Consider the following 22252-nt stretch of genomic DNA (forward strand, 5'->3'; position numbering starts at 1 on the left):
AATATTGTTTAGTAATAAATATAAGTGTTCATCATTCTACCATTTTAGGACATACACTAAAAGGAAGATTTAAGACCTTGGTGTCTGGGATTAATCAACGTAAAACATAAGAACTTGTCTAAGTAGTTCAAACTCTAAAGAAGTTGAGAAATATTTTCCTTATTCAAATTGATCTTGTCTCCTCAAGAATTTGTGAATACTCAGTTTAATTTTCTTGTTAATTTATTTATGTGCAAATCAAACCGAAAAACCATCAAAATATGTTTAACCCATTATTTGTGCATTGACATATTCATATGAATTATTTTATTAGGCAATTCCTTGTGGTTCGACATAACCCTATACTATACTACAATTGAATCTTGAAAGAGGTGTAAATTGTAAAATAGTAAAGTGTTATCAATAAATTTATTTGTTGAAAACACCTTTTAATATACAAAAGTGATGAAACTAACTTACTAACTTTTATTTATTGTTATTTACTTTCCGCATTTTATTTATTCTTTAATACCAACATTCCTTAAGGAAGAAGTTTGGTTTGTTAAATAAAATGAACCCAAAAGGGAGTAAATAAATAAAGGTCACTAAATTTATTATTCATTTGTTCTTTATTTATTTATTTTTATCTAACAACTAACTATTCATCACTTTTATGTATTAGAATACCATTAAACCGGTGTTGGAATTTATTCCACAAAACTGAGATGGTATTCAAAGGTACTTAATAATTATGTAATAGGTAATTGATTTGATACCATTATACCAGCGTTAGAATTTATTCTTACAAACCCGAGATGGGGCAAAGAAGGAATGACTTATTCACATGATTATTAAGAAAGTAAGTTGTAATTGGAATATTCTTGAAACCATTATACCGGCGTTGGAATTTATTTCAACAAAGCCGAGATGGCGAACAAAGAATAAAACCGACTTCTCTTACTTATAAAAGGAACATAACGAAAATGAGAGTATTAATCTTTCAACAAATTGACACTGCTGTCAGAACGATTTGTTGACAGGAGAAAACTCCCAACTAAAATAAACACCGAATAACGCTTTCAACAACAACCAATTTAGAAATGCCTCTACTGAAGACATCTTCAGCAAGACAGAAAAGGAGAGGAGAAAGAGGATCACCTTGTATAACTCCTCTCTTGCAATTAAAGAAACCCACATTCTGACCATTGACACAGATTGAAAGCTTAGTAGATTCTAGGATAACTTGAATCCAATGAATAAATTTATAATTGAAACCAAAAGCTCTTAGGGTCTCTAAAGGGAAATTCCAGTCCAAAGTATCAAAGGCTTTCTTTATGTCCAACTTAATTGCCAAGTTTCCACCAAAAGATTTATGAGGAAGAAGGTTGACTGCCTCATAAGCCAAACAAATGCAATCATGAATGTGCTTATCCCTGATGAACCCTCTTTGATTAGAAGAGACAATTCTAGGGGTTATAGAAGCAAGTCTATCAGCCAGAATCTTAGTTATTATTTTGAATTGGAAATTAGCCAATGCAATGGGTCTGAAATCCTCAATTCTATCAGCCCCAACAAACTTTCAAATGAGGACCACATTGTTGGAGTTCAAATTAGGCAACATCCACCTTTGGCTCAAAGGTTCTTATTAAAGGATGATCCTATTTTCGGTTAGACTTTTTGGCCATTTTTTGTTCAACTGAAGAATAACATGTCTTGATCTTTTCCTATCAATCTTATACAATTACGAGAACTAAAGACTAAAAATAGTTTAATTAGATAAAACAAATGTTGATTTCACTATTGTTCACATGTGTTTGGCTCATTCCCTCACTTGGTTTGGATTTATACTTTTGTTTTGAAAAATTGTTTGCAACAATCATGTTACACAAATTTAAAATTCCATTTGTACAAAATTTTCTTATTATGACATTATGTGATTTTTCACAAAAAAGGTTTAGGCTTATACCTCATTTTTCTCAATGAAAGCTTAAAGATGTGCTTAGAAATTTTTCAATCATGCAATCTTTGTCAAGTTATTTCATTTGGTCAATTCAATTTGGTTTTTGAAATTTTTTAAGTTTTTATGGACAAACAAACTACTTTCTAAATAAATGTACATTCTACAAAAAATTATAATTTTCACATATTCATCAATCATGACCCCCCTCTTTAAATGATGTCTAGTCCTCAAGCCAATGACAAAACTTATTTTTGAAAGGATATGTTTGATGAATATGGAAAATTATTAAAAACACAATACTAAAAAGTTGCAAACAATTTTAAAACACACAACATAATTCAAAATAAAATTAAAACAAGAAAGCAATAGACAAAGTTTAAAGTGCGAAAACAAAGAAATAGTTTTGCAAAGTATCAAATGCATAAAAATAAAGTAAAGAGAAAACCGAATTTGTTGCTTTGCTCAATCTTCTTCATCATCATCAAGGCCTTGTGATCTTCCTTCCGATGATTGAGTGTTATCAACAAACTCGTCATAGGTTCCACCTTGGAAGTTAGGATGAGAGCCATAGATTCTATGAAAACTTTTATACAGGCTTGTAATCCCATCATAGCAAGCAATTTGTTGTTGGTTTTAAAAATGTTGTACTTGAACAATTGCTTCTAAAGTGGGGTTACTTGTTCTCCCACGGGATGGTCACATATCCAAATTTCTTTCTCAAGTCGGCCCTAGCTTGGGTCAAGCTTCTTTCCTTGCAATGGGGTTGGACTTAAGAGGTGTTGATCTCAGTTTTTAGTGCCATGATCTCTCCATAAGGTCCAGGTACTTCTTGGTACCGAGCCACTTTGGTTGACCTCCAATCCTTGCAAATACAAGTTCCTTCTTACTTGAGCATCATCGTGTGATTCTCCTTCCCCCTCTGAGGATGCCCTTATTTTGAGTTGAAACGTGCATAGGTCATGCTCACAATTTGGGGATGGAGACCATGGGTTTCCTAGGTAGTCATTGATCATATACTTATCATAGTATATACTCTCTTACCATTGACCCAAGCTCTTGCATCCCCTGACACAATAGAGTTGGCATAAAATTGCTTCACAACATCCAAAGATAATATTTTGTTGTGTCTTGTGAGTTTGTTCCATCTAAATATTGCCATTGAGAGCATGAATCCATCAAATTCTTCCTCCTCCAAGTTGAACAACTTTTCTAAGATTGGTGCACTCTTTAGGGTAATCTCCTTGAACATATGCTTGGCATCCTTAGAGAAAAATTTGGAGCTTTATTGATTCCTTTTCAACTTCCTTGCCTTTCCTTGAGAAGAATCTTCCACTCCTACAAAAATCCAGCTTTTTCCACCAACCCCATCCTACTGCTCAGATGAGCTAGATTCATCCTGCAAAATAGCATTGCAATGCTCTCTTGGATTGACATCAGTATTGATAGAGACTGTTGTTTTTTGATTTTCTACTAGTTGCTTGGCCAACTGCCCAATTTGAATCTCCATGTTCCTAAGGGAGGCATCAATGTTTTTCTGGTTTGACATTGTCATTTGCATGAATTGGTTCAGAGTGTCCTCTAGTTTAACATTTTTATCATGGGTAGGGTGTTGGTAATGATTGGGTCTGGGATAAAATGGTGGTTTCTGGGGATTGTCCTGCCTCCATGGTTGGTTTCCTTGAAACTGATTTCCTCCCCTTGGGTAATTATTCTAGAAATTTTGCCTTAAAAGATTGTTGACAAATTGGACCTCCTTAGTCTGAGTTTGGCACTGGCCCATGATCATCAGTACATTGGTCACATCTAAAAACCTGCTTCTTTGAAGACTCTCTGATCTATCTAGGAAGGTCATTGAGCTTTTGAGATACTTCATCTAACTTTTGCTGAAGCAGATTGTACTGAGCCAACACAACATCTATTGGGCTCAATTCCAAGATCCCACCTCTCCTTGGTGGGGGTCCTCTCTGATGTTGACTCTTTTGATCATTCAGGTCCATGGACTCAATGATGTCAATAGCCTCTTGCGGGGGTTTTGTCAACGGTTGTCCACCCGCAGTTGCGTTTTGAATCCATTTATGTTGCTGTTGTAACCCATTGATGAAAATATGATTTTGGGTTTTCACATCAAACCGATGGTTGGGGCATTTCCTCAACATATACTGAAATATGTCCCACGATACACAGAGGCTTTCACTCGCTGGTTGCACAAAAAGTGGATATGGCAGTCTTCATATCCATAAACTTCCCTTGCGGAAAGTGTCTGTTCATGAATTTTTCCTCCACCACATTCCAATTGTTTTGGATATGTGGAGGTAAATCCAGAAACCACTCCTTGGCCTTCCCAATGAGAGTCAATGGGAAAAGCCTGAGAAACACAACCTCTTCTTTTGATTGTCAATGAGAGTCAATGGGAAAAGTCTCTACTACTTCATAGAACTTAGTCAGATGATTGTAGGGATCTTCATGATCCAGCCCAGCAAAAGGATATGCGTACATGAGTTGTACCCAATCCATACTTCATTTCAGGAGGCTTTTGATTACCAACACGCCTCCCTATTATGATCATATTTCTTGGGTTGAAGCTGAATAAACGCTCAGTAGTGGGTTGGTTTTCAGCTCCTGAACCATCAACATTCTATTGATTGTTGGCCATTGATGAATCTTCTTTCTTTGGAATACGTTGAGTCTGTTTTTCCTTTTCTGTGCCTTCTTTTTCTTTCTCAAAGTTTTTTCCAAATCTGGATTGAAACAAAATTCTATCTGTTTGTTCCGGCAATGCATACACAAAAGGAATCTATATATTTCCAAGAAAGAGATTAGTAGAAAAGACATGAATTACAAAGTTTTGTAATTTACATTTTTATAAAAATTAAAAATTAAATTTGTATATAAAGTAAAAAGAAATTTTATGCAGAATTATTAATGATATAATATACTATATAAAATTCTTTTAAAAAACAATTCCCCGGCAACACTGCCAATTTGTTGAAAGCGGATTTCACCACCAGGAACTCACTACTCAACAACAAAACATGTCACTTGTTGAAAGGGTTTTCCTAGTGTGCAAGTTATTTTATTTAATTAGAATGATGAGTGATGAACAATTTATTTAGTGACTTTATTTATTTACTACTTTTTCGGGTTCCTTTTAACCATACCATAAACGTCGATCTCATTTTATTAAGTTAACCATACCATTTCTTACGAAATGTTGGTATCAAAGAATAATAAAAAGAACAAAAGAATAAATTTAGTAATTAACCATACCACTTATTTCGAAGGGCTGGTATAATGAATAAAAGAATAAAGCAATAAATAAATGTTAGTTGCAAAAAAATAAATGACTAAAACTAAATGTTAGTTGCAAAAATTAAATGTCTGAAAGTAAACTTTAGTTGCAGAAAGTAAATGACAAAAATTAAATGTTAGCAGTTAGATTATCATTCATCACTCTTTTATTGTCAAGTGACAATCCATTGATTGGATTGCAGTTTTTTTTGCATATTATTCCTATGTACAAAGTTACAAACCATGAATTGGTTTGAACTTATGTTTTTAGGAATCTTCAATCAACAAATAAAATTTATAAAGTTTAGCACTTTACTATTTTACACTTGCATCTCTTTCAAAATTCAATTGTAGTATAGTATAGGGTTATGTTGAAACAAAGGGAATTGCATTAGAAGAGAATCATATAGGCATATTATAGCAAAAATAATGATTAACTACTCTTTGATGATTTTGTGTTATGTTGCATAAAAGATAACGAAGAAAACATGAACTAATATTCACAAATTCTTGAGGAGAAGATTGGTTTGAAATATGGAATTATTTCTAGAGTCAAATGATTTTTGAAAACATTAACCAATTATGTGTTATACTCTTTGATTAATTCCAAACATCATATCTAAATCCCCCATCTAGTGTCCTAGTATGATAAGATGATTTTCAAACCTTGCATAATACACTAAACAATTGTTAACTACCACTCGTCGAAGCAGGATATCACACACTACTTCAGGCTCATTACCATTATTTAGCCTTGAATACAAGTTGCTTAAAATAGATGTTTTGAATTGGCAAGTGAACTAAGACTTATTAGTTCCATTGTGAACACTTTAAGAAGAAGCATTTTTGGATCTTTAATTCAAGTTTTAGGTGATCAAGCTAAAACCGCATTAAGAACTTCTTAAAGAATCAGAACTTAACCAAAAGTGATAACTTGAATGTATTGAAATCAAAATATGATACAATTGAAGAAAAGAAATAAAATTATACCATAATCCAAATCAATGTGTAGGAGCATGAGCCATCTATCCAAGGATGAGATGCTTTTGGACCCAAATGAGATTACAAAATTAACTTTTGTATCACTTTTGCCAATTTCTTTTTCCTCTTGAATTCTAAGAGAAACATTACAAGATTTTACCTAAAGACTAACTTGGAACCGTGGCCCAAAGTGTAAGAATTCTAGAGAGAAGAATTGAAGAATGGAAGTCTTTTTGAATGGTGGAAGAGGACCTTTATTTATAGGCAACCACGCCAGGCACACCAAACCCATCAGCATAGGTTTGGTCCCTAGCCAATAAGCTTAGTCAACTGCTTGTTGATGACTCACCAAAGCTACTTGTGAGCTACTTGACCAGACTATTGTGGGTTACTCTGAAAAGTGCTCAAGGGCCTTGTCAAGTGAGGTCAGGCATGATGTTATTGTTTCTTAGTGGCTAAGTTGACCACTTTGCTGGGTCCAGCCCGCCTGACTGCTTAGTCGGCACCGCTGAGCTGCTCAGTTATTTTTGGTACTTATCAATATCCTATTACCTTCATATGCATCCTTAAGCCCCATAGCAATTTTTTAGTTTTCAATTTATTTAATTTAGTATTAACAAAACTGGATATGATGAATTTGGACCAAGAAATTCATACCTGAGGGTGGAGGGGAGTGTTTGTAATTCAACCTTAGGTGTTTTCCACTCCTCCCAATCTTTAGATTTAGCATTACCTTCAAGTTCTCATCTTGTGGGTTGTGAGAAAGTGTTGGGATTCCTTTCAGAAATTCAATAACCTCAACTACTTCCTCATCAACGTTCGATGTGTCACCATCTACCATGCATCTCTCCAAGGGATCCTTAGATTGCGCTCCAGCTGCTACCTCTTTCACAACTTGGTTCAACATATCAACCCTACATCATGAATCCTCAAGAGAAGGTTGTTTAATAGATTTAGCAATCTCAAATTTAACTTTTTCATCCTCTATGCTTAGAGAAAGTTTTCCATTTTTACATCAATTATAGCACCAGCAGTAGCCAAAAAGGGTCTACCTCATATAATTAGGATTGGTGAATCCTCTTCCATCTCTAGTATTACAAAATATGTTATGAAAAATTTCCCAACTTTGATAGGAACATCTTCCAAGATGCCTATGGGGAATTTAACTGACCTATCTTCTAATTGAAGTGATATAGTAGTGGGTTTTAGTTCACCCACTTCCATTTTTTTGCACATGGATAAAGGCATGAGACTTACACTTACCCCCAAGTCACATAAGGCATGATCAAAACTAGTATTTCTAATTAAACATGGGATAGAACAACTACCAGGATCTTTTAATTTAGGAGGTAATTTATTCTGAATTAAAGCATGCCACTCCTCAGTTAAAGCAATTGTTTCATAATCCTCTAGTCTTATTTTTTAGATAAAATATCCTTAACAAATTTTGTATTTGCAAGCATCTCCTGCAATGCCTCAGTAAAGGGCAAGTTGATATATAATTTCTTAAGAATATCCAAAAAATTCCCGAATTTCTTTTCTAGTTTTGCCTTTGCTAATCTTTGGGGAAAAGGAACTGGTGGCACATTGGTGGCCAAGCTACATACTTTGACACCTTTTCAAAATTTTGCTCCCCTTTAGGGGCTTGTGTCTCAGTATGTTCCTCTTTCACTTGTGCATTTTTTATAATTTGAGGAATATCACTTAGTTCCTTTCCACTCCTTAATTTGATAGCTTTACAATGTTCATTATTTGGATATTTTTTCTGGTTGTCCTAGAAACATCCTTGTTTGCCTATTATGATTACTATCTTGTTGGGCAATTTGTGTTTCAGCATTTTATCATGGATGGTCAGTTTTCTATTTTAGAATTCAAGTCATAGAACATGTTCGAAAAACTTTTGTTAATCATGACTTGATCCTCATGATATATATTTTGGTTAGGAAGCAATTTTTCCTGACCCTCCATTAGTGTTTTAAGAGTAGGATCTATAAGAGATGCTTGTACCTATGGAAACCTTGTTGGAGGTTTCCTATCACCTTGCCCATCCTGGTATTGATGATTCAGAGTGTTGTTGCTCTTCTAGGAAAGGTTGGGATTGTTCTGCTTCTGTGCTGGGTTGAATTGTTGTCCACTCCTCTCTTTGTAGTCACAATTGTTGCATGATTCAAGTTGTTCATTAGTCAATGCTCCATGTTCCGGTTTAATGAAGTGTTTGCATTCAGACTACTCATGTCATTTTGCTCCACATCCCTCACATGTTGCAGTAGACCCAATAACATTAGCATGGTACTTTTCCAGCTTTCCAAACCTTTGAGAAAGGTTCTCCAACGTGGAAATTACCTTCTCCATCTAATTGCATAAATATTGTGCACCAAAGTCTTTTCTTCGATGGTGTCTCCTCTCATTCGCCCATTGGTGATGATTAGAAACCACATTTTCTATGATCTTTGAAGCAACATCAATTTCTTTGCAGATAAATACACCACCTACTGAAGAGTCTAATAGTTGTTGTGATTGAAAGTCTAGCCCATTTTAGAAGTTTTGAACCAGCATCCAAGGTGGAATATTGATAAATGCCAAAAATGCCTAAATTTCATACACTTTTTATGGCACTTATCTTAGACAAAATTGAGAAAACCAACTTAATTCAACACTTTTTGAATAAAATATCACAATCTTGTATACATGCTTTGTGCATTTCTTTTCTACTTTATTTTGTAGGATTTAGGTAGAAAATATATAAAACATTTAAGTGCAAGCAAAGTGCTCAAAATAGGCCAAAATGACCCATACATGACATGCTTAAGCTTGGCGTGGCAAGCTGTGTGCTTAGCCTTAAGCATGACTCAACAAAACTTGGTCTATGTGGAAAGCATGAAGTCAACATGAAGCTACTCACTAAGCAGCTTAGCTTGGACCAAATGCACACCCAACGTGACACAAACACCAACTTGGCACGATCAGACTCAACCTGGCACAATCAGATTCAACTAGGCACGGTCAGAGCCCAAGCTTGGCACGAGCCACCACACGCATGTCACACGCTAAGTGCACATTGAGCAGCTTAGCGTGGCACCAGGAGTGCCTAGCTTGGAACCACACACCTGGCCATATCGACAAGCAGCAAGCCACATGAAGAGGCATGGTCAAAGCTGCTCAAGCAGGCAACTCAGCGATGTCACATATGAGCTTGGTGGTGTGCGCTCAACAAGTTGGCCAAGTTGGCTTCACACCCAAGCATGCTTACCTCATGCATGACCTCACCCTAAGTAGCCTCCTTAGGCTTTTTAGAAGTAGCTCACAATAGCTGGGTCAAGTAGGTCACTATAGCTTGGGTTACTCAGCCCCAAGCAGGGGACAAAGCTGCTTGGCCAAGTGACCAAACCCATGTTGAGGGTTTGGTCAGCAGCTTGGTAGTGGCAGAGAGGAGCTTAGCGGGGTCCTGAACTCCTATAAATAGGAGGCACTTCAAGGCTTGAAAAATACCATTCCACCATTCCATTCATATACTTCCACACTTCATCCGAATTTCTCTCTTCTTCTACACTTTCTTCTTTGTAATTTCTTGGAGAATTTCTACTCGAAAATAGCTTAGGTAATTTTATTTGTAATTTCTCCTTAATTCAAGAGGAGAAGGAGTAATCAAATGAGATGCAAAAATTCATTTTGCAATCTCATTTGTGCATGGTAAAGTGTCTTAAATCCTTGGATTAAGATGGCTAATGCTCCAAAATTTTAGTTGAATTTTGGCTCACTAATATTTCTTGTAACTTTTGTTTCATTACGTGGAATTATGTTGAAGTTATTACTTTGGTAATTTCAATTCTTTAGAAAGTGCTTAATCAGTTTTAGCTTGATCACCTAAAACTTGATTTCAAGATCCAAAATGCTTCTTTTTAAAGTCTTGACAAACGAACTAAAAAGTAGGAATACACCTTAGTTCATTTGCCAAATAAAAGCATCCATTTTAAGAAACTTGTAATCAAGGCTAATCAATGTTTATGGAGCCTGAAATAAGGCGTGACAACTTATTTCGTCGAGTGGCAGTTTTCTATTGATTAGTCTATTTTGCAAGGTTTAAAAATCACTTCTTCTCGCTAGGGGATTGGGGGGAAATTTTATTAACTGATGTTTGGAATAACCAAAGTATAACACATAACTTTCATAAACATTTTTCATAGAAACATGTTAAGAAATATTTCCATCATTCAAACTAAATTTTCTCCTCAAGAGTTTGTGCATATTAGTTGTTTAAGTTTACTTGTTAGAATGTTAAAATTTCATAAACAAAACCAAACCAAAAATATGTTCAATCTTTATTAGTAATATAATATCTTTATAATAATGTTCAATTAGGTAATTCCTTGTGGTTCGACATAACCCTGTACAATACTACAATTGAATCTTGAAAGAGATACAAATGTAAAATAGTAAAGTGTTATCAAATAAATTTTATTTGTTGGCAAAGAAAGAAACCTTGAATCAAAGTAAAATTTAATTCATAAATTGTATCATTGTGAAAAGGAAAAATACACAATCATAATGAGTGATCTAACTACTAACTTTTATTTTCAGTCATTTACTTTCCGAAACTAACATTTAGTTTCTGTCACATTTCTGCAACTAACATTTATTTATTGCTTTATTTTTTATTCTTTATACCAACCCTTCGAAAGAAGTGATACGGTTAACTTCTAACTTTATTATTTTGTTCATTTTATTCTTTATCAACCTTCCATAAGGAAGTAGTTTGATTAATAAAAGGAAATGGAAATAAATATCACTCATTATCACTTGTGTTAATTTGCTAAATTCATACCAATAAACCAGTGTTGGAATTTATTCCACAAAACCGAGATGGTATAAAGTTGTTAATAATTCAATAAAGCTAAGTTTTTGATCAAATGGAATATTCTTTAAACCATTATGTCAGCGTTGGAAATTCTTTCCAACAAAACCGAGATGGCAAGCAAAGAATAAACCAGTCACTTAATAAATTGATCAGAAACTGTCTCACGCTAAAAAACTCTTTAAAGAAATACCATGATGAGAGCAAGCTTCATTCAACTCATTTAATCTTTCCCAAACTTCAGCAATTGACTCCTCATCCTTTTGACTGAAGTTTTGGATGAGGTGCCTATAGTGCACAGTTTTGGAAGGAGGAAAGTATTTGTTGAGAAAAGCATCCTCCAAAGTTTGCCATGTTGCTTGAATTTCATCATTTTGATTTCTTAACTAAGTCTTAGCTCTGTCTCTCGAGGATTATGGAAATATGCGAAGACGAATTACATCTTCAGAAGCCCCATGCATCCTTACAGTCTCACAGAATTCCAAGAACTGATTAATATGGGCATTCGGATCTTTGTGAGCTCCTCCTCCAAATTGGCTTTGCATCACCATTTGGATCAAAGCATATGGAAAAGAAAAGTTATCCGCCTCAATAGTTGGGCGAATTATTCCAGGATGTGAACTATGAGCATTACGGATTGCATAGTCGCGAAGTGGTTTTTCATCTCGTTCAACCATTGTTTGTAATTGTGTATGTCTTTCTCTTGCTTTTTCTCATTGTTGCCTTCTTCTGCAGAAAATCCTTTCTGGCTCTAAGTAGTAATTTGAACTTTGCATAAACCAAATGGGTACTCTACAGAGGTACCAAGAAAAAGGAAATCACGTAATACACTAGAGTAAAGCAATGAATTAATTGAGAATTAAAGAAATTTTAACACAGTCCCCAGCGGCAGGGCCAAAACCTTGACAGGGCAAATCGCAAGTGCACGATTATATCGTCAAAAAATAAAATATCGATCCCACGAGGATTGGAAAATTACTTTAGTTATAACAATTAATTTATACTTAACTCAAAGAGGAATTAAAAGTGAATTTAGAACAATTGGAATAGTTGACAAGCATAATAATGAAAATATTAAAAAAAATTGAAATGTAATTTAGGAAGAGTTTGATAGGATAAGAGTTATTGCCTTTACACTCGCAAATCTTTGTTTTGATCATTTTCATGAACTTTAATTTGTGAGGGTCAATTTCTCTTTGATATGTGTCATCCTCTCTCATGCTTCGACACATATACTCAATTGAAGTCAACATACTCTCGTGGTACGGTTAACAATCAAATCCTTTACTTGGATCTTTCTATCCAATCGCTTCGTAGCAACCCAAGGTGAATTCCAGAAACCCCCGAGAATCCTAATAATACTCTCGTGAATTAGGATTCTAGTTTGAATAACTGAACGGTCAGATAATTGGGTTCACCTCTCGGTCCTTCCCCAATGTAACTAAGAGGTGTAATTTGATGGCGAGACAACTTATACGAATAAAACTCAGTTTAATGATTCAAATCACATCGCTCAATGAAATAGAAGTAAGAACAAGTGTTTATTGAATGTAAAAGGGCATAGCCTCAATCTTAGAAACAAAGAGAATTACTCACTCATGATGGAGAAGAGAATACCAAATTCTAAATTAGAGAATTGTAATGTAAAATGTAAAGTGTCTGATCCTTGAGGGACAACCCTCATTTATCATAATTACAAAATATTGGGTTAAACCCAACAAAACAAATCTACAAAATAGGAATAGAATATAACATTCACGACTTCTTTTGGCCTTCCAATTGGTCTTCGCATAGCCTCAACGCCGAATTTCATCTTCTTGCACCCAATCTCTACTCTTTTTGGCTTCATTCCATCCAAAATGCAAAACATAACAAAAAACACCCGCTCAACCTGAACAAAGAGAAATAAATGCTAAAAACAATCCTAAAGTACTAATTATGTCAAATAGATGCATGGAAATGTCAAATATTCAAGTCTAACATTGCAGTGTGAGAATAATTGTTACTTCATCCAACAAAAGACTTTTTGGATCTTCAAAAACATATTTTAGGTGATCAAGCTAAAATAAGCATTAAGAGTAGATAGAATGAAATAATAAAAGAGAAACACATAACTTGCATAACTAAATCATAATAAATATAAACAATAAGAAATGTTACACCATAGCCCAAGCCATTTAGGAGCATTAGCCATCAAAAGATTGGATGCTTTTGGTTCTAAATGATGTTTTTAAATCAAGTTTTTGCCCATCATTTGCCAACTTCATTCCCTTTGAATTTCCTAAGGTAAAAGTGAAAATACCTAAGCTATGAATACAAATAAAAATATGTGATGGAATTGATGAAATTGTAATGCATATCAACCTTCGATATGGTTTTATATATAGATTTTTATGAATCTGATGAGCCCCTTTCCTTAGGCGCTTTACGCCTACAAGCTGACCAAGTTGGTTTGCTTTGACACGATTGGCCAAGCAGCTGGTCAACAACTGACCCACTGAGCCTACCCTACTCTGGTTCAGTCCATGGCTCAACCTATTGTAGACTAGGTTGAGCTGCTTACATGCCTAGCTACCACTCTACATGCACATGCATATTGATACCTCCAACTTTCGCCTATCTCACTTGCATCATAGATGACATCACACATGGTTGGCCTTGCTTCGTCAGTAAGTCATGCTTGGCTCCTGCTTAGGACCGCCTAGCTGGTTTCTTCAAGGATGAGTTTTATCGTTCTTCAAATTGAAGCAATCCTAGCTCATGCACGTAGCCTAACGTGAGTCATGTCACGCCTTGCAGATTGGTGTAGTTTTATTTCATGTTGATTTTTGTTGCCGCATGCTTGAGACTTGGCTTTGTCCTTCATTTCCAATGATAATAGGCCTTTTATTTCCTGAAGTTGAAATGGTTGTAGACACAAGGTGTTCATAGCTAATATATATTTTATTTAAAAAGATAAGTTATAAGTTGTATTTCGGTCATCATCAATGAAGATAACTGAGATAAATGCCATGAAAAGTGATCGAAAAATAGGTAAATTTTGGCACTTATCAACTCCCCCAAATTACAACTTTGTTTGTTGTCTAACAAAAGTAAACAATTTTCAAACTTTGGCTTTTTAAAAAAATTGTTTGTTTTTATACAAGATCACAACTATGCATTTTAAGTTTCATGACTCTGAGTTTGTTCCAAAATGCTTCAAACTAAAGATTTGAATGCAACTTTTCAAACGTTCAATTAGCATTTCACTTAGAAAATTTTTATCAATCAAAGAAAGCATATTCACACAAGGTTAAAAAAATGGAACCATTTTGAGGTAAGTGTATCACATGAATCAACTTTGTTGATTTGCAAGAATTTAATTTTTTTTTTCATCTCAACACTTACTTTGATTGCACAATTTCTCAAGGATCACTACGGTCTTCCTTAGATTGTAAAGAGGTATGGGTTATCAGAGAAATTTGTTTTTTCAAGATATTCAAAATATACTTTCAAAGTTAAAAGAGAGAAAAATGATTTATCTTTTTATGTTCATGTCTCTTTTCAACTTTCACCTTTCTTCATTTTCTTCCTTTTTCCTCATTCTTTTCTTGACATTTTTGAAAGTGCAAAGTGTCGAGTAGAACTATTAGATTGCATATGTTTTGATGAAGACAAGGATTTAGTGAAAGCTTGAAGATGACTCAACAAATCAACATGTCGTGGGCTCAAGGGTTTCATATCTAGACTAGGTTCTTTAATAGAGTTATTTTTAGAAGTCTAAGATGTGTGCCTTATATATTGAGTCTAGCTTAGGTAAACCTATATGCAATTCTCACAAGCCTTAAAAATAATCATCTTATTTACATGAGATATTCCATCTAGATCATTATGTGTTCATGCATTAATCATACATGTTACTTGTGCATCTTAGGCATACTATATTGGTAAAACATGTATAGTTGATAAGCATAACATATAGGTTGTTTACCATTTAATCATTTAGCTAAAAATGTGTCAGTTAATCGACTAAGGGATGTTTTAATCGATTAACGTGATTACGGTTTCAACAGATAACTGAAAACCTGAAAATAGTTATTCCCAACAACCCGTTAATCAATTAAATGGGTACTTAATCGATTAACTTGGTCTCATAAAGGTTTTCTATAAAAACTATGTTTTCATATCATGTACCATACATCATATCATTCATTTTTAGAATTTGCTAGTTGCATATTTTTGTGCAAAATTGTGTCATATAGGCAAAGTGAAATGCATTGTGAGATAGTGAGAGATAGTATCATGCTTAGGCTTTAATTGTCATTATATTGCATGTGTTTTATGTGTTAAACATTCCTATCTTTTCTTGCATGTTTCCTGCATTTCGTTAAGAGAATTTTAGGGTAGAAATTATTTGTTTGTGCATTTTCATAAACTCATACATATTCATGTTATCTTCTGAGTTTTGTATATGGGTTTTAGCTTAGTTTCAATTGTAATATTTTTAGCAACATTGTGCTTGATAAAACTCTGTTTTTGTACTGTTTTTATAATAAGGGAATTTGTCTCTTGGTGTCTTACCACCTAAGAGATTTAGTGAGTATTCACCAAGACTTAGAGGTCTTGAGTTTAGAACGAGTTCTTGACTAGGGCTAGATCTTAAGAAATGTTTTCTTAGGATATTAGGATAGTCAAATCAAGAAAGTGGGTTCTTGGATTCAAGAAGGGAGTGTCTAAGTGTTGTATTGGAAGTTTGCATATAACTATACATTCTATTCAATATTAGTGAAGAAAATTTCCCGAGATCAGAAGGGGAGGCTTGGATGTAGTGTACAAGTGGACCCGCAAACGAACCAGGATAAAAGTCCTTGTTGCATGATTTTTCTATCCCTTATCTCTTTACATTTTAAATCTTATTATTTCCTGATATTAGCTGATATTTTGGATACTACTAGGTTGCTGTATCTAGTTTAATTCTGTACAAAAATATTTGTTTTATCTGTTCTTGAACATCGGTGAGTGGTTGTGCAAGAAGTCATTCTACAACTTGTTGTTTTTTGTGTGTTAATCGATTAAGACAGAGAGTTAATCGATTAACTGGGGTTTTTCCAGAATAGGGCTTCGGTGCGAAAAGCGGTAATTGATAATCGCGACACCTATTCAACCCCCCTTCTAGGTGTTGTGTTCTGCCCACTAATACCTAACACTTTTTGTGTAACTTATCTTGATTTTTCTCAATCTCTCTTTACTCCTTTTTGTTTGAAGGTTTTCTTTACTTTTTGATTTGTAAAGAGAATGAATTTTTTTTTCTTTACACTTTGTTTTACCTCTCCAACCTTTTTTTCTTTACTTTTTTATTTGTAATGAGGTCGTCCTTATTAAAGAAAATTGATTTTTTAAGATATTCAAAATATACTTTCAAAGTTAAAAGAGAGCAAAATGACTTATCGTTTTAAGTTCATGTCTCTTTTCAACTTTCACCTTTCTTCATTTTTCTTCTTTGTTCCTCCTTTTTTTCTTGATCTTTTTGTGTAACTTTTCTTGATTTTTATCAATCTATTTTTACTCTTTTTTGTTTGGAGTTTTTATTTACTTTTCGATTTATAAACAGATTGAATTTCCTTTCTTTACACTTTGTGTTACATGACCAACCTTTCCCCCAACTTAAATTTTTTCAACAACATTATTTTTTGAAATGCTCTTTTTACTTAAGTATGGGAGAAAAGATTTATTTTTTCATTTCGGTTTAAGGGTTGATTTGAAATTTTTATTTTATTTTAAAGGTTCAAAAGGGTTATCAAAGGATGTTCCTAGTTTGGATTGGTCATTTTTGGTCAAATTATTTAATCTAAATGAAAAAAACTTCCTTTGACAATTTCCTATTAATTTTCTGCAATATAGGAAAGAGAAATTCAAACAAAATCAATTGTACAAAGACAACAAGTTTCACACATTTCTACATTTTCAAACATTTCTACAAGTTCATGATAAGTGAGTTTTTAACAAGTTTTTATCTTATCCAATTTATGACATTTTAAATATAATTTAAGAGTCATGTTTCTCAACAAAAGCTTGATTTACAAATTTTGTGTTATGTACTTTATTTGGTTTACACTAATTCAATTTTTAAAAATATGAATCCAATAAACTAAACAAGTAAACACACACTAAAAATCTAAAAAACAGATTGAAATAAGTACACAACATAATCTAAACTAAGCACACAACATATGTATCAAACATAAAGGTCTCCCCCTCTTAGTTTTGTGGCTTGTCCTCAAGCCAAATGAATATTTAGGAGATGTTTGATGCATATGACAAATAAAATTAAAGAATGAAAATAACGAAAAAGTAAAGACCAACTGAATGTTGGGTTGCCTCCTAATAAGCAGTCGTTTAACGTCTGATAGCTTAACGCATGTTTATGCTCGAAGAGGTTGTATCATTGAATGCATGGTGCTGATGTGCCCTTATCTTCACCCAAATATGGCTTCAACCTCTGTCCATTAACTATCCAACTTTCATTGGACTATGGTTTTTGCTATCGCAATTGTCCTGTAATTTGATACATTTGTTTACCACAAATGGCCCTCTCCATTTGGTTTTCAGCTTTCCAGAAAACAGTTGCAATTTTGAATTGAATAGAAGTACCTTCTAACCTTGATAAAATCCCTTCTGCTTGATCTTGCAGTCATGATACTTGGTTTTATCTTTATAAACCTGGTTAGATTCGTAAACTTGGAGCCTAAACACCTCCAACTGATACATTTGAGTCTGTCTTTTTCCTTGGCAATATTTAAATCAAAGTTTAAAAATTTTAGTGTCCAATAATCTTTGTGCTCCAATTCAACTAGTAAGTGAATAGATCTTCCATATACCAGTTGGAATGGAGTGCATCCTATTGGGGATTTCAATGTTGTCCGATATGCCCATAGAGCATCATCCAACTTTTGAGACCAATCTTTTCTAAAAGAAGAGAGAGTCTTTTCTAAAATTTTCTTTAGTTCTCTATTGGTGACCTCTACTTGTCCATTGTATTGTGGATAGTATGGTGATGCAATTTTTTTGCCTAAATCCATCATTTTTAAAAACGTTTCTTAATTGGGAGTTAACAAAGTGGGATCCTCCGTCACTAATGACTATTCTTGGTGCCCCAAGCGACAAAAAATATTTTTATGTACAAATGTTATGATTGTTTTCTCATCATCTTTAGGAGTTGTTACGGCTTCTATCCACTTAGAAATATAGTCAACAACAACCAAAATATATTCATTTTAAATTGAAGAAGGGAAAGACCCATGAAAACCATACCCAACAATCAAATATTTCAACATCAATAATATTGTTTAAGGGATTTTCATTTCGTTTGTTGATCTCCCCTTGTCTATGGCATACATCACAATTTTGGACATGGGTAAGGACATCTTTGAAGAGGGTTGGCCAGAAAAAGCCAGTTTGAAGGACTTTTGCAAATGTCCTTTCACCATTAAAATGCCCTCCATAGGCAGAATTGTGACAATGTCTCAATATTTTCTTGGCCTCAGTCTCATTAACACATCGTCAAGAATGTTATCAGTTCCTTCCTTGAATAAATAGGGTTCATCCCAGATAAATTTAATGGACTCTCTCAAAATTTCTTCTTTTTCTGATGGTTAAAATTTTCAAAAAAGATTCTTGAAGCTTTGCAATTTTACATATCAACAAACCATGGTCATTCTTAAAGGTCAAATAGTTGTTCATTGGGGAACTTCTCAACTATTTCTTTCTGTCCTGAAGTGACTTCATTATTCACTAATCTAGAAAACTGATCATCTATCACATTATCCTTTCCACTTTTGTCCCGTATTTCTAAATCAAACTCCTGTAATAGTAATATCCATCTAATTAATCTTGATTTGGAGTTAGGTTCCTTTAGAAGGTATTTGATTGCAATATGATCAGTGAAAATTATTATTTTTGTGTCAATCAAATAACTTCTAAAAATTTTCAATGCAAATACTATAGCTAACAATTCTTTTTATGTGGTGGCATAATTGATTTGAGCTTCGTTTAATACCTTGTTAACATAGTGAATTGTATGGAATACCTTCTCTTTTCTCTATCTTTATATTGCACTAACTACATAATCACTAGCATCACACATTACTTAAATGGTAATTCTCAGTTAGGTGCAACTATAATAGGAGCAATTACCAAACCATTTTTCAATGTCTCAAAACCAGATAAATAAGAGTTATCAAAAATAAAAATTGTGTCCTTATTCATTAGATCACTCAGCTGCTTGGCAATTTTTGAGAAGTCTTTGAAAAAGCGTCTATAGGAAAACTGCATATCCCAAGAAGCTCTGAATACCTTTGATATTTGTTGGTGTATGGAGTTTCTCAATAATGCCTATATTTGCATTATCGAATTATATTCCCTTTGCTGAAATTTTATGTCCAAGCACTATACCCTCAGTGACCATGAATTAACATTTCTCTCAATTAAGGACCAAGCCTATTTCCACACAGTGTTTAAGAACTATATCTAGGTTATTTAAGCATTTTTAAAATGAAAATCCAAATAAAAAAAAAATATCATCCATAAAGACCTCAATGCACTTTTTCATCATATCCACAAAAATTGCCAACATACATCTTTGAAATGTGGCTGGTGCATTGCACATTCCAAATGGCATCTTCCTGTAGGCATAGACTCCAAAAGGGGAAGTGAAAGCAGTCTTCTCCTGGTTCAATGGATCTAGTGTGATATGGTTGTAACTTGAATATCAATCAAGGAAACAGTAGTATGTTTGTCCTGCCAATCTCTCCAACATTTGATCCATAAATGATAAGGGACAATGGTCATTTCTTTTTGTTGAGTTGAGCTTTTGGTAATCAATGCACATGCCCCAACCTATTACAGTTCTGGTTGTGGTTAATTCAATGTGCTCCTTTCTGATTACTATTAGCCTTCCTTTCTTTGGAAGATCCTAGACTAGACTGACCTATGAACTATCTGAGATGGAATAAATCATCTCATCTTCCATCAACATTATCATATCCTTTCTAAATGGGTTGGGCCACTGGTTAGAAATCATCCTCAATCATAATTTTATGCATGAAGTACGAAGGATTGATTCCTTTAAGATATGTGAGAGTCCATCCGATTGGGAATTCATTCTTCTCTAGGATTTTCACTAATTTAGCTTCATCTTTTGGAGAGAGACAACTATTTACGATGACCGGTTTTTGTGTATCACCATGTAAAATGACATTTCAGATTGGAAGGTATTACCTTTAACTCCAGCTTTTGTTGTTCTGAAGTATTTTTTTCTCCCAAATCTTCGAGGTTCGTTGAGTGAGGAGGTTTTTCTGCTAAGTTAAGAATTTTAAAAAAATCTCGTACCTTTTGTTCTTCTTCCTATGTTCCTTGTTTGTAGTTTAATGCAATCACTAAAGAATATTTGGCATGTGCTTTCCTTTCCGCTTCATAGAGTATCTCCTCGAGTAGATCTACCCTAAAGTATTGTCCTTTATCTTCAAGAAATTGCATGTCTTTGAACATGTCAAACTGAATCTCATCATCTTCAACTCTGACCTTCAGTTTTCCATTGTCCATATCGATTCATTCTTGCCATCCTTATGAAAGGTCTCCCAAGGATGAGAGGGACCTCCACATCTTCTGAAATGTCTATTATGACAAAGTTAGCAGGGATAAAGAATTGGTCACTCTTACAAGAACATCTTCAGTAACTCCAATTAGGTATTTGATTGATATGTTTGCATGTTGGAGTGACATTCTGGTGGGCTTTAACTGCAATCCTCCAATTCTTTCCACCAGTTTTAGTGGCACCAAGCTTACACTTGCACTGAGACCCACAAGTGCTTTACCTATAAAAAAATTCCTTATGATGATGAGAATAGTGATGCTACTAGGATCCCTTAGGTTGTTTGGGATACTTGTCTGAAATATTGCACTGCAATTTGCGTTGAGTTGAATTTTTTCATATCTTTGATGGCGTCTCTTTTTGGTGTATAGTTCTTTCATAAATCTAGAGCATGCAGGCATATGCTCTAGTGCTTCGGAGAATGGGATGGTGATTTGTAGACCTTTGAAGATCTCCATAAACCGAGCATATTGCTTCCCTTTCTTTTGCTTGAGGGGCGCCATGAGATATGGTTTTCTTTTTACTAGTGGGTTTTGTTTTTCTTTTTATTTCCCACTAGTATCATCCTCTTATTTTGTATTAATTTTTTGTACATTTCTTATATTTACAACACTTGAATCTACCATTTTTTCATCACCACATATCTCTCCACTCCTTGTAATCACTGCTACATTTTCTCCTTGGTGTTTGTATATTTTGTAAGTTGTTACGCCATGTAGTCAATCTACTCTTCCATCTCTTAAATGGTTGCATCTATCCTTCTTTTGTTGGAAATTGTTTGCTGAAAGAATTGTACAATTATTTCTTCTAGTCCATAAGAGTTTTGTGGTTGAAGATGTAAGTGTAGTCTTGATGGCACAGCCGAAGAATCTACTTGATAAGTCCTCCATATTGGATTGTTGTTGATATCTTCATTTTGATAGCATCCCCTCCTAGATTGTGTTGTTGTATATTCATATTCCACATAGATGATTGATACATCGTCATCATACTTTACCTATAACATGTTTAGTAGCAAATGATAATCATGATGCATGGCTTTGGCATAGAAGAATTGCTCACATTCACATGAAACATTTGAATAAACTTATTAAGAAAGATTTAGTTGTTGGTTTACCCAAAATGAAGTTTGTTAAAGACAAACTATGTAGTGCTTGTCAAATGGGTAAACAAACAAAAACTTCTTTCAAACCAAAGCACATGGTTTCTTCCGATAGACCATTACAATTACTTCATATGGATTTATTTGGTCCCTCAAGGACAAAAAGTTTTGGTGGAAATTATTATGCTCTTGTTATAGTGGACGATTTTTCTAGATATACTTGGACTATATTCTTAGTTCATAAGAATGAGGAATTCAAAGCCTTTAGCATTGATGCTAAAAGAGTTCAGAATGAAAAATCTCTAAAAATCATTGCTATACGAAGTGATCATGGGGGAGAATTTCAAAACTCCTCTTTCGAGGAATTCTGTGATGATCTTGGGATCAACCACAATCTTTCTGCTCCTAGAACACCTCAACAAAATGGTGTTGTAGAGAGAAATAATTGGTCCTTAGAAGAAC

This window comes from Lupinus angustifolius, unplaced genomic scaffold (genome assembly GCF_001865875.1).
Source record: "Lupinus angustifolius cultivar Tanjil unplaced genomic scaffold, LupAngTanjil_v1.0 Scaffold_366, whole genome shotgun sequence".
Classification (NCBI taxonomy): Eukaryota; Viridiplantae; Streptophyta; class Magnoliopsida; order Fabales; family Fabaceae; genus Lupinus; species Lupinus angustifolius.